The 13,970-nt window shown below is 44.7% G+C and overlaps 1 protein-coding gene across 1 annotated transcript in view; it reads left to right on the forward strand.

Annotated features, from left to right (window-relative positions):
* The window catches only part of Ush2a (usherin), a 666,448-nt gene that overhangs the window by 627,486 nt on the left and 24,992 nt on the right, over positions 1-13,970 (forward strand). The gene's annotated exons all lie outside the window — the stretch shown is intronic.

The following is a 13,970-nucleotide window of genomic DNA, read 5'->3' on the forward strand; positions in this document are numbered from 1 at the left end:
CATCTCACCGTCTCCCAGACTACGGATATACACAGGGCTGCACTCAGACACACACTCCCCTAACACTTGGTTTTACCCAGCAACTTGGAATCTTCAAAGGCAGAAGTCAGAAACCCTGGTAGAATTACCCTCAGCTCAGACTCAAGGTCTCTCTTCTGCAGTTCCCAAGCACTGTTCTCCCACTGTTCTCTCAGTTTCGTAGGACCCCATAGTGTCTCCTCTACTTAAGCCAGACTTAGTTTCTCAAGTTTGCAGTTCAAAGAAGATTGCTGGTGGAGAGGCCCCGAAGGTCAGGCAAACACCGAGAAGAATCTTCAGATAAGAAAGACCAAGCCTGAAAAACTTGTCCGAAGGTCTGTAGCTCCATTGGCAGAGTCTCTGCCCAGCAAGCAAGACTCCCCAAGTTCTGACCCAGCACTGCAGTAACACAGCATGGCGACCCTTGCCAGCAATCCCAACACTCCAGAGGGTAAGGCAGGAGAATCACATCAGAAATAACAATAAAAATTACCAGCACTCCGACAGATACAAAGAAGTGTGATGATTTGATTAGAAGTAACATTTTACGTACAAAATAGAGCATCGCAAGACAACATTGGACTCACACAAGTTGCCTGAAGAAGTTAGCATCGAAATACAAATCGACTCTTGAAATAAATCCAAATCGATTGTTTGTAATTACAAATTTAAAAACTCTCTTAAAAGCAAGAGTGTCCCCTTGGTTGGGTGCCAACTATTTGGTTGCGAGACCTAATCTGAATGGATGGGAGGGCTATTTATAGTATTTATTTATTTATCCCATTTACATATAAATGTTTCCACAGAAAGAGTTTTATGATAAGATAGCCATCTAGATAATGCTGACGCAGCTACAGAGCAAACTAGAGATATGCTTTGCTACATCTTGTTTTCAATTATTTGATGTCTCTGTGTGTGTGTGTGTGTGTGTGTGTGTGTGTGTGTAACATGTGAGTGCAAGTACATGTGGAGGCCAATAGAGGGCGTTTGATCCACTTCAGCTGTAGTTGCAGGCACTTTGTAAGCTGTTCAGTGTAGATATTATGAATAAACTCGGGCCCACTGCAAGTGCTTCAACCACGCTTGACTTCTGAGACCTCTCTTCAGCCTCCAAAGTAAATTGAAAGCAGAACAAACTGAAAGGTTTAGGATAGGATTTTGGCCTGTATCAAAGGACAAATACCTATTGTCTCCACTCTCAGAAGCAGAATACCATTAGAAATGCCAGGTCCTGCGTGGCTCTCCTTTTGCTTTTTTCCCATTAGCTTCATGAAAAGGCGCAAAGTTGTCAACGAGCCCTTGGTTCTCAAGCACCTGGTCCTAAGCAGTTGAAAGGGGCGAGGGCTTTTTGGATGTCAGTAAACACTCTGAGACCCTGAATATAAACTGCTGATCACGTCTTGCTCAGAGTGGCTCTCACTGGGGTGAAGCAGGACCAGACATCTATAGAAGTCTCAGCTCTTTAAGGCATTTAGGTTCCAAGCATGCGTTGGATCTCTAGTTAGGGCTCTTACCAGGAGTGAAGGAGGATCAAAGGACGCTTGCCAGAGGATGAGGACTCACATGATGCTATTGCTTTTGTAACTATTCCTGCTAGCTCTGAGTCCTCGTCATCTTCTCCTACACTTCACCAACACTGCTGGCATCACGAGTGTGAGCTATCACATCCGACTTATTCTAGGTTGTTTTAGAGGCAGAGTCTCACTGCAGCCTTGGGTGGCCTAGAACTCAAATGTAGATCAGGTCAGCCTTGAACTCAGGGACTTCCTTCCTTCTGCCCCATCTTTGTCTGCATCACCAAGTGCTGACATTAAAGTGAGCACCATAAAGGACATCCCACCTTAGTCTTCTTAAAGAAAAGCCCTACTGTTTACCTGTAGGGGAGAAATGAGGTCAGGAGTTACTACAGAACTTCCTGTCTCAATCAATCAAACTGTGTTTTCCTTGTAAACTTATTCATTCATCCCCTGTCATTGTCATATGGTTTTGGTGTGTTCCTCTGGATTTTGGAAGTAAGAGTTAGTCTTGAGTAAAATAATATGTTGAGAAAAGTTGAGTCATTTCCATTTCAACACAGCTCCTGGGAGTCTGAGATTCTACAGAGTTGAGCACTGAAAGATAAGTTGTAAAACAAACAAACAAACAAACAAACAAAAAAGCAGGTAAGATATAAAACCTGAACGAAGGTGATAGGAAATACCTGTGTGTATTTCACAAGGATGTGCAGATGGCTTTGTTGAACAATGCATGCTGAGTCCTATTAGAAATCCAGTGGTCCTCATGAGTACGGAATAAAGGGCTGCCTGCTGGAATCTGATTCTTAACCCCACCTGCCTCCCCGCTGAATGGAATCTTTCCAGGAAGAGACTTTCCCTTAAACACTGCTGTTAGGCAGAGCCACGGGGTACCTCCATGCCCTAGCTGTTTCCCCCTAGAATATTTTCTGCTTTGAACACTTCCCAATTGGACTGTGCTGACCTACTCTTTATACTGCAAACTTCTCTCAGAAATTCCTTGATGGAGGAGTAAGCTACTTAGGACAGTGGTCTTCCACAGGCTTCGGGGAAAGTCTGGTGTGACTCTCTGCTGAGCTGTCCAAGGCTTGTGCAGAGTTGAGGGCGGAACCCAGGGTCTCGCACATGCAAACTGAGCAAGCCTTCTACTCTGAGCTTTGCCCCCAGCCCTGTGCTTTAGCTTTTACCTCAGGGAGAGACGTCTGGCTAATGAGCAGCTCCAGGTAATTCTGCATTCATATTCATACTCTTGCTTAAGGCAATGACTCACCATGGAGTTGCTGGGGCCTGCCAGGGCTCCCCTTCACTGACTCTCGCTGACAGGGACTTAATTAGCTCTCCTGAAACTTCCCCACACTGACAGATTTTTGCAATAAGCACCCCCCAACACACTCACAAGCTTCTGGTGCCTAGTGACTGGACGAATGAGAATCTATAGCCCAACCATACAGGAGGCTCTCTAACTCACTGAAGTGAGGCTCTGGTCTTGGGACTAAAGCTGAGGGAGCCAGGGTAGGCAGGAGGCTGCTGCTTTCTGACCAGCATTAGTGAGCCAGTCGTGGACTGTACCAATCTCTAATGAAGAGCACAAGTGATTCTGAAGAGGGAGGGGGCTCTTCCAAGTCCATCCTTGCCTGTCCTCGACTGGGTCGCTCACACAAGGCTCACCCCAGCCCCCACCCTGCCCCCATCACAGAAAGTCTGGATGTACTTTCCTGTGACAGATACTTGTCTCCTCTGGCCTGCATTCTGATGTTGTTGCTGTACCCGACCCCTTCCTAAGCATTTCCAGCATCACTTCGAGCAGCCTTTTACCAAGCATGTATTCTGTTTGGTTTTGGACTTGCATTTAATGAGGTGTTAATCTCGCTAACGTATTTCTGCCCAGCATGGAGGCTTTTGTTTGGTGAGTTTCTCCCACAAGGACTCAGCTCCCTCCACCTCATTTCCCACGGCTCAAGACTTTAAATGATTTATTGATATTGTCTTCCTCAGCCTGCCCATGGTTCTGATTCAGCAGAGCCTGTGCGCGAGGATGAAACTCCATGGGCCACATCCCACTCGGCCTTTGTTACTTCATTCCCAGGGGAGACTCTGGCCTCCCTCAGGGCTCTGTTCTTAAACCAGCGTCATTGCCGGTCTTTCACATTGCCTTCCAGACGGTTACACAGGCAACTAATAAACAAGCAAGCTTCCACATGAACACAGGCAGAGCCAGACCTACAGTTCACTTGAGAGAAAACTGAGCCTTCTGTTGTTTGTTGGAAATAAAACACTAAACAAACACCCTAGAATTTCCTTCGTTCCGCTGAATGGGATGTCCCCGCCCTGACAGTCCTGCCTTTGTGGATGACAAGTGGCATTGCGTCCACAGACAACAAGCAGAAGGTAACAATGAATTCTGGCCCTCAGCTCACTTTCTCCTTACTGTTCAGTCTAGTTCACGCAGCTCACGGAATGGTGCCACCCACATTTACAGTGACTCCTCGCCCCTCGGCTAACAATCTAAATATCTCAAAGGCGTGCTCAGGGATTTGTGTCTGTGTTGGTACTGAATCCCTTCAAGGCAGCAGCAATGAGTGCTAGCATCGGGCTCTTCAAGTCACCCAATGTTACCTTGGCCACGATGTACACCCAGCTACCAGGTTAAAAACCACGGCCTCCACCGCAACATAAAGTCTGATTAGTAAGGGCTGGGGCTATGTCTCAGTGACAGAGAACTTGCTCAGCATTCACTGGCTCCTGAGTATACTCACTGAGTGTGCTAGAAGGAAACTCACTGAGTGTGCTAGAAGGAAACTCACTGAGTGTACTAGAAGGAAACTCACTGAGTGTGCTAGAAGGAAACTCACTGAGTGTGCTAGAAGGAAACTCGCTGAGTGTGCTAGAAGGAAACTCGCTGAGTGTGCTAGAAGGAAACTCACTGAGTGTGCTAGAAGGAAACTCACTGAGTGTGCTAGAAGGAAACTCGCTGAGTGTGCTAGAAGGAAACTCACTGAGTGTGCTAGAAGGAAACTCGCTGAGTGTGCTAGAAGGAAACTCGCTGAGTGTGCTAGAAGGAAACTCGCTGAGTGTGCTAGAAGGAAACTCACTGAGTGTGCTAGAAGGAAACTCACTGAGTGTACTAGAAGGAAACTCACTGAGTGTGCTAGAAGGAAACTCACTGAGTTTGCTAGAAGGAAACTCACTGAGTTTGCTAGAAGGAAACTCACTGAGTGTACTAGAAGGAAACTCACTGAGTGTGCTAGAAGGAAACTCACTGAGTTTGCTAGAAGGAAACTCACTGAGTGTACTAGAAGGAAACTCACTGAGTGTACTAGAAGGAAACTCACTGAGTGTGCTAGAAGGAAACTCACTGAGTGTACTAGAAGGAAACTCACTGAGTGTGCTAGAAGGAAACTCACTGAGTGTGCTAGAAGGAAACTCACTGAGTGTGCTAGAAGGAAACTCACTGAGTGTACTAGAAGGAAACTCACTGAGTGTACTAGAAGGAAACTCACTGAGTGTGCTAGAAGGAAACTCGCTGAGTGTACTAGAAGGAAACTCACTGAGTGTACTAGAAGGAAATTAGTTATTAAGACCAAGAAGCCTGTATATAATCTATCTATAAACATTTTTTAAGCCTGAATATACATATTTAAGAGATCTGAGGTTACAGCAGACTCAGCAGAAGAGGCCTCTCTCCTTCAGAGACAGCTGTTTCCACCCCAAGGTCTCATGGCCACACTTGTTCTGCCACAGGTACACGGTGCTCCACACACAGAGCATATCTCCATGTTAAAGAGCTGCCTGGATGAAACCGCTCCACTGAGAAGCAAGGAGGCAATACAAGAGGGGAGGAAGGAAGGGAAACAAGATGGGGGAGGGAGAGGGGGAGGGAGAGAGGGAAGGAGAGCGAACCCCATTGCATTGACTTCCTTGGTTGAATCCTTCCTGGGTTAGAGGATCACCCAGCAGGCTTTTGTTTGCCACTCTCTGATGACTGAAAAGCCACTGAGAAAACTTGAAGGTTGTACTGGATTGAATCAAGCCAAAGGTGTAGTTCTACTAGACTCTAAACAAGTACCTTAGTCAAATGAAGTCGTCAGATCCACAGGTGGGAACAAAAGGTAAGATTGTAAGGAAATCCAATGCCCTCAACTGCAGCCTTTGAGAAGATATGTAGCTCATCCATTGACTTATCTGTCCGTTGATATATCTGATCGTTAAGTTGCCCATAAGCATCTAGATAACTGTACAGTTCTTCCCTTGATGCCTGTAGACATATTTGTAATAGAAACTAGAAATAAGATTCTGTTTCTGATGGACCCATTGACTTGTTCCAATATTTCTTTTGCTTATGCTTGGTGACTTTTTCGAGAAATTGCAATTGATAATAAGACAAATTAGAAAATGTTATCCAATGGACAATTTTTAGAGCAGTAGTGTGTGTGTGTGTGTGTGTGTGTGTGTTGTGTGCATGTGTGCTGCACATGCACACCAGTTGCACAAGCATGTGTCTTTATACAGAGACCTGAGTAGCGTATCTGTTGTCTTCCTTTGTTGCTCTCCAACTTACTGCCTTAAGTCAAGGTCTCTCACTGAACCTAAATTGAACTATTGATGATAGATGACTAGCTGTCAAGATCTACCTGTCTTTCCCCTTGATGCTAAGATTATAGGAATAGGCAACTTCACTCAGTTATTTTATGTGAGTCCTGGGGATTTGAACTCAGGTCCTTGTACTTGCACAAAAATACTCTTACCCATCGAGCCATCTGCCTAGCTCAAAAAGAAAAAAAAGTATGTGTGAAAGCCAGGCTGTTATTCTTAATCCTCAAAGTTCAAGAGTAAAGAAAGATACAGAAAGAGATATAGATTGAATTTAGAATGCTATAAGGGTTTTAAAAACGTTTATTGATCCATAGCAAGTAGCTAGAATGCAGAAGTGAGTCATGGGTTGTGCACAGCCTTGCCATATCCTCCCACGTCTTCCCCTGTGAACAATATGATGATGATTGATGCTAGTTTTTGATGTTTGCTATGTGCTAAGGAAGAAATATGTGAAGAACTTCACATGTATTAGCTCATTTGTCCTAGTTTTCTTGTTGTTGCTCTCACAAACACTATGACAAAGCAACCTGAGGGAAAGGGTTTGTTTGGATTATAGCTCACATTCCATCATTGAGGGGAGTCAAGGCAGGAACTCCAGCAGAAAACCGTGGAGCACAGCTGCTTGTTGGGCCACACAGCCTCATGCCCAGCTAGATTTCCTAGAACCACCTGCCCAGGGAATGGTGCTACCCACAGTGGGCTCCCCCTCCCCCACATACATCAATTAAAAACCAGGATAATCTCCCATAGACATGTCCACAGACTAATGTGATCTTTGCAAGTCCTCAGTCAAGGCTTTCCTTCCAGATGCCCCTAGGCTGTGTCAAGCTAACAACGAAAGCTATTTAGGACCTTGGAGTAGTCCCATATGGTGGGTATTGTTGCTTCTTTTGCATTATCAGGAACCTAAGTGACTCAGCCAATTACCCAGTTGAAGAAAGGAGAAGAACAACCAGATCCTGACTCTCTGACTCACTGTCCCCACTTTTTTGTATTGTCCTACCATAGCATAGCTTCATCACGCCATCCCTGTGAGAAGCACAGATGGGATCCAATAAAACTTACCGGTTCTTTAGCAAGTGATTTATATTCATGAACCTGTTGTTGTTGTTGTTGCTGCTGTTGCTGTTGTTGTTGTTGTTTCTACTGTTTTCTGGTGTGCTGGTTAGTTTTTACAACTTGATATAAACAACAGTCTTCTGGGAAGAGGGAAGCTTAATTGAGAAAATGTCTCCATCAGACTGGCCTATAGGAAAGTCTATGAGGCATTTCCTTGATGTGGGGAGAAGGGCAGCTTACGGTAGGTGGCACTGTCCCTGAGCATGTGGTCCTGCATAAGATGGGTGAGTACGCTATGGAGAACAAGCCAGTAAGCAGCATTTCTCCACGATCTCTGCTTCAGTTCCTGCCTCCAGGCTCCTGTCTTACCTTTACTCAGTGATGGACTATGACATGGAAATGTAGGCCAAATAAATCCTGTCTTAGTTACTTTTCATTGCTGTGACAAAACACCATGACCAAGGCAACTTATGAAAGAGAGTTTAATTTGGGGATCAGTGTTCCAGAGGGGTAAAGTCCAAATTGACAGGAAGTATGGTGGCAGGCAGGTATACATGGCACAGTAGTAGTAGCTGAGAGCTCACATTTGATCCAAAGAACAAGGCAGAGAGGCTGGAAATGGCAAGGGCTTTTGAAATCTCAAAGCTTACTTCTCAGTGATACTCATCCTCCAACAAGGCCACACCTCCTCATCTGTTCCCAACAGTTCCAACAACTGGGGACCAAGTACACAAGTGTAGAGCTTGTGGTCATTCTCATTCAAATTAGCACAAACTCTTTCTTCCCAAGTTGGTTTTGGTCAGTGTTATTTATCATAACAGAAAAGCAGACTAGCACATATGTAAAATGGAGTTAGTAAACTGATTTCAGTAAGAATACTCAGTAGAGTGGAGTTAAAGGCTAGCACATTGGCAGCTACACAAAATATTGAAATTTAACATTACATGCACAGGAGGATTCAATATCCACAACCTCATAAAGAGAAAAATCAGAGTAGGGGACTGTTCTTGAGATCCTGTGAATACAGACTCCACTCTACTTCTGTGAGGAGCACCTCCTTGATAGCTCACCTCTGCCTGCATCTGCTTGGCCTCCTGCCCTTATCAGTAAGCCAAGGTTCTACATAGGTCATCTTCACACAGGCTCTTCCTTTGAGATCTCTTCCTCTACATCTTCACATGGTGGCTTCTGCCTACTGCATCCAGCTTGAGTATCCTCCTGAAGATCCTTCTGGGCAAACTGACCTCTTTCCTATGTGCTGTATGAAAATGCATACGCACATGTGTGCATGTATGTGTGTGCACACACACATTCACCATGCACATATATAACTTTTCATATTCTGTACTATCAGTTCCTTTCTAGTTAGAATCATTACCCATTTCTTTCTGTTCTGGTGGATGGCCTCTTCTTGCTAGTTTGTTTGCTCAGTCCTTGGTTACTGTTGTATGCCAGGTTGGAAATCAGTGTCTGACAAATAGATTTGACTTGATCAATATCTGTTAAATTCATGGATAATTAATTATCTTACCTAGTATCCTAGTTAGCACTAACTGTCTACTTGACACAGCCTGTAATCACATGAAAAGGAGGCTCAGTGACTCAGTTATTCAGTTACTGTTATTATCAGGTTGGTCTGTCGGCATGTCTGTCAGGGATTGTCCTGACTGATAACTGCTGTGGGAGGGCCCAGTCCACTGTGGAAGGTACTATCCCTAGTCAGGTGTATAAGAAAGTTAGCGAAGTGTGATCCCACGAGAGAGTCAGAAAGTGACCCAGCAATCAGCATTCCCCTACGATTTTTGCATCATGCTCCAGCTTGAGTTGTGGCCCCAATGCCCCTCAATGATGGACAGTAACTTGAATATCTAAGACAAATAAGCCCTTTCCTCCCTGGTTTGCATTTGTTCTGGGTGTTTTATCAAAGCATCTGGACTCAAACTATAATACCCAGTAAAGCCTACCTTCCCTGGAGATCACACTCCTGCCCTGCTCTACCCACTCACTGTAGAGACTCCATAGTTTCAAGGCCTCACCAGTTAGAGTCCAGCTGTCATTTTATTCAACATGATGAAATCTTGACTCAAAATGCAGAGGTGAAGCTTGAAACCACTTCCCTCTTTTGACTCAATCCAAAGCCTAATCGTGACATGATGCCACCCACATTTAGGGTGGGTCTTCCCACCTAACCATGACTGAGGCAGTACTTACTCCCTCACAGGCATACTCAGGGGCCAGCCCAACCCGGACAACCCCTCACTGAGGCTGATTCCCTGGTCAATCTAGATCCTGTGAAACTGACAGGTAAAATTTACCCTTGTAGAATCATGTGGGAAGGAGCACTGAGTCTGGGCTCATATTACATATTTCTAATGGAAAGCCTGCCCTACAGTTAGCAAATTGCATCAACCTCTGTGCACTTCAGGTCCCTCCGGAAGTGGGGTTTTAATGCCAGCTGAGTGGCACTGTTGGAATGATTAAATACCTTCATTAAATGATTCAATACAAGAGGCATGACCAACCTCTTGACATTGCAGCCTGATGTTCTCCTCTCTTCTACAAAGCTCATACTGGAGAACAACACAATCCAGTTACAACAGCAACAAAAATCTCACTGTTCAGGGCTGGAGAGGTGGCTCAGCAGTTAAGAGCACTGACTGCTCTTCCAGAGGTCCTGAGTTCAATTCCCAGCAACCACATGGTAACTCACAACCATCTGTAATTGGATCCGATGCCCTCTTCTGGTGTGTCCGAAGATAGCAACAGTGTACTCATATAACTAAAATAAATAAATCGGGCTGGAGAGACGGCTCAGCGGTTAAGAGCAGTGACTGCTCTTCCAGAGGTCCTGAGTTCAAATCCCAGCAACCACATGGTGGCTCACAACCATCTGTAATGAGATCTGATGCCCTCTTCTGGTGTGTCTGAAGACAGCTACAGTGTACTTATATATAATAAATAAATTTAAAAAAAACATTTAAAATAAATAAATCTAACTATGTTTTCAGGAAGTTTATAGTTGTATGTCAGGCAATTTCCCTCTCGAGGAAGGGACAGCTCCATGGGTCAGACACACCCGACAGCACATGTAACAGGCTAGCTAAAGGGCAAAGGTAACTGTCTCCTTCTCCTGTGCACTCCCTCTGAGACCTGGATGAAATTGAGTTCCTGTTTCCTCCAAAGCAGGACAGAGGCAAGCAGCACGCAGTAAACTCCGAAGCCTCACTCTTATGGAACATGGATTCAGGTTAATTCACGGCTTCTCACCACATTTAAGCCAGTTCTCCCACCTCATAGTCATGGTCCATCTGCCAAGCAGTCCCAAGCAGTGCAGCAGCAGCCACCATAGCAAGAACACTAGACAGCCATTTCTAACAGGGGAAACGGCTCCTAACTTCTTCAGTCACTTCACATCTCTGAATTTCAAAAGTGCCAGTAGAAAGTGAAGCAAGGTCCTCCTCTGTCACCTTCTTCCTCTGGTTCCCAGAATTCAATTAAAATCTCGTTTCTTCTTGCCTGATCCAAAGTCTCAGGGATGAAAGGAACCAGGAATACAGGAAGCCCGTACAAGAGAGATTCTCCTAGATCCAGAGAGGTATCTATCTGGCAGAGGAGCTGGGCAAAGCTCATTTGATGATGAAAGAGAGTCAGGTGGATAATGAAACAGGCCGCTTCACAAAGCCCTCCAAGTAGCCCCGCCTGGCTGAAGCCTGTAGGCTGTTCACAAAATAAAATGATCCCGTACCGTTGTAATTACAGATTTATTGCTCTCTCCCTTCAGCCATGAGCCTCTCTACCCATAGTTCTGGCAAAGCCCGTTCTGGCGCGTTACCATTCAAACATAATCAAAACCCACAGCAAGCTACCCGTTACGAAGGCATTAGCACGAATGCCAAGGGAACATACTCCAAGACTGTGGAGGGGCTGATAGGACTTCCTTGATTGTATCTTTTTATTTATGAGGCATAATTTATGAGTGCCGGGGAGCAAACTGTGCTGACTGATGACTAAGGCGCGCCAAGGCCATAAATCAGAAGCCATGCAAGAAGTGTGGGTTGTGATCGAATCTATTGAATTAGCTGTTGGCCCAAGCCAATACAGGTATTGGAAAGACCCTTTTAATATCTATTTGTCTCCCTCGTGGGAGCGAGATAACCGTCACATTCCACACCCCTGGGGAACAAATAATTTAATTGTTTGCCTGTTAACATGCAACCTATTTACTCTACTGATTAATGACGGGCATGACTGCTCATGTTCTGCCTTTTATTTTTAATTTCTGACGTGAATTGTTAATGCCATATTTACATGCTCTGGTTTGTATAAACAGTGAGGTCTCTTCCCTGCCGCTACATGAAATAAACTTGTCCTCAGAACTATTGCAATGATGTTCGGTGAAACATTCCACAAGGAATGTTTCTAATCGGGCATTCCACAAGGAACCGTGTGATAGGACGCCGGCAACGCTTGTAAAGAGCACGTCATGCAAGCGTGAGGTCATGAGTTCAATCCCCTAGAATCTAGTGTAAATGTAAATAAGGAAATAACAGTCAGCCAGTTTAGTAGCACATATTTGTAATTCTAGTGCTGTTGAGATGGGTAGGATCCCTGGGTCTCACTGGCCCATCAAGCTCCAAGTGAGAAACCGTGTCTCAAAAATTAAGAAGAGGAATTTGCAGAGGAATCAGCAAAGACACCTGATTTTACCTCGGACTTAGCACGTGCACATATTCACGTAGGTTTCCAAGATGGCAGTACCTATGCTAATACACACTGTACTCTGTGAAGTGATGTAGGAACATGAGTATGCCTAGATTTCTGTCCTTGGTCCTCTAGCATTTTGCAAAGAATACTGGATGTAAGAATCAGCTGGCGGTATTCTGAGAGCCCCGGTTCTGAGGTCCTCTGACCAGAAATGCTGGTGCCAGGACCTGAAATGACATGGAAGACCCTGGACAGCAGCAGCTCCTAGCTTACTCCTCTGAACGACAACGTCTGCTTTCAGAAAGCCCTTGCTATGTTCACAGCTGCACGGGGACGGCAGCTTAGTGGCAGGTGTTCACACTTCACGTAATTAAAATTATTTAAGGCAAAATACAGTAATTAGTCTTTGAGGGAAATGAGTAAATTAAAAGAAGAGCTCCGTATTTTTAATGGACAACAAGAAAAAGGATGGTGGCGGTCGGTAGTTAGATTAAATACACATTGCACTGAAAACAGCCATACGTGTACATCTAGGTAGCAAAGCAAACTGACATTAGCCCTGTGCTGATCATGTGAAGCACAGAGTCTGCGGCTAAACATTCCAGTTATTTTTATTTATTAAAAATATCTTTCTACATCCTGCACTGGAACATTTCCCATTGTTACAACAGAAACATTAAAGCAACCCAGCTTGGTCCACTCTGACTTGGTCACCTTTCTAACAATTCCCTGTCGGGAAGTTCTAAGTTCACTACATGCACACATATAAAGTGTTATCAAATGTAAACAACGAGCCTTTCGGTGGAAACTGTAGCCACCATGAGTTTGTTTATTGGGGAAGAACCAGTATGTTTAGGGGATTCCCTAGGTGTACACAGTTTTTTATCTCCACTCTCCATTATGGAATTCATAGTAGACAACTCCATATCTGTTCGGAACATACTTGACCTTCTGGTTTTTTTATCGATCCGTTAATGCTAAAAGGACCGGGAGCTGGAGACAGCAATTCTGTGGCGGAATGCCTGCCTCGCATACGTTAGGTCCCACGTTTATCTCCTAGGATGAAAAGCCAAAATCAAACCAATACACTGTTCAGAATTTCCGGTCTGTAATCTTTGCATCATTTTCATCCATGTTAGTCGGCTTCCTGCTACTACGACACATGCTAGAGGAAGCTGTAACACCGGAAGTTAACCTGTAACACCAGAAGTTAACCTGTAAGACTAGAAGTTAGCCTGTAAGTCCTACCAGCCCAAGGACTTCCTGGAATGTTGGGAGTTGTAGTTCTTGGACAAAAAAACAAAACCACATGGAAAAATATGGTAGCTGTATGGGTTTGTCCTTTAAAATCCCCTAAAACGTATGTCTCAGGGCCACTAAGCTGGGAATTCCAGGAAGTAGTCCTGACTAAAGCCCATCCTGGTCACTATTTAATTAAAAGCTTGCTTCAAATTTGGTTCAAAGTTATAAAACTGGTTTTTCTCTTGCGAATCTCAGAATTAACAGTAACTTACGGAGGGTGATAATCACGTGGGCTGTTTCAGAAGTGGCACGCATAGCCACCAATGTCCATTGTTTCTGGGCTTGTGGGAAAACACAGCATCATGTTAGGAGGGCACAGTGGAGCAAGCTGCTCTCCTCATGGAGGCCAGGACTAAGGGAGAGGAAGTAAAATATATCCTTAAATGACACTCCCCAGTAACGACTTTCTTTTGACTATGTCTTGCCTCCAAAACTTGCCATATCCCCATTAAGTTCCCAATCCCTAAGTGGCCTGATCCAGTCTCTTCCCAAAGCTGCCACCTGTGAAGATGGGTGCTCTGCGACCGAGCCTTCGACACGTGAACTTTTTGTAGACATTTACCATAATGCCACAGCGTCAAGTGTTACCAAATTCAGTAACCGTGTCTAAAAGAAATCGTAGGCATAATCTGTGTTCATGTTTTAATTATGAACCCAGAATTATTCTTTAGCCCATGCCTTGCTTAGCTGTACCTAGATTTTTCTTCACAGGGACTAGGCATGGAAGGGGAGAGGGCGTCAGAGCAGATGGAGAAAGGTTACCATCACAGCTTCTCTGTC

Source organism: Rattus norvegicus, chromosome 13, assembly GCF_036323735.1.
Source record: "Rattus norvegicus strain BN/NHsdMcwi chromosome 13, GRCr8, whole genome shotgun sequence".
Taxonomy (NCBI): domain Eukaryota; kingdom Metazoa; phylum Chordata; class Mammalia; order Rodentia; family Muridae; genus Rattus; species Rattus norvegicus.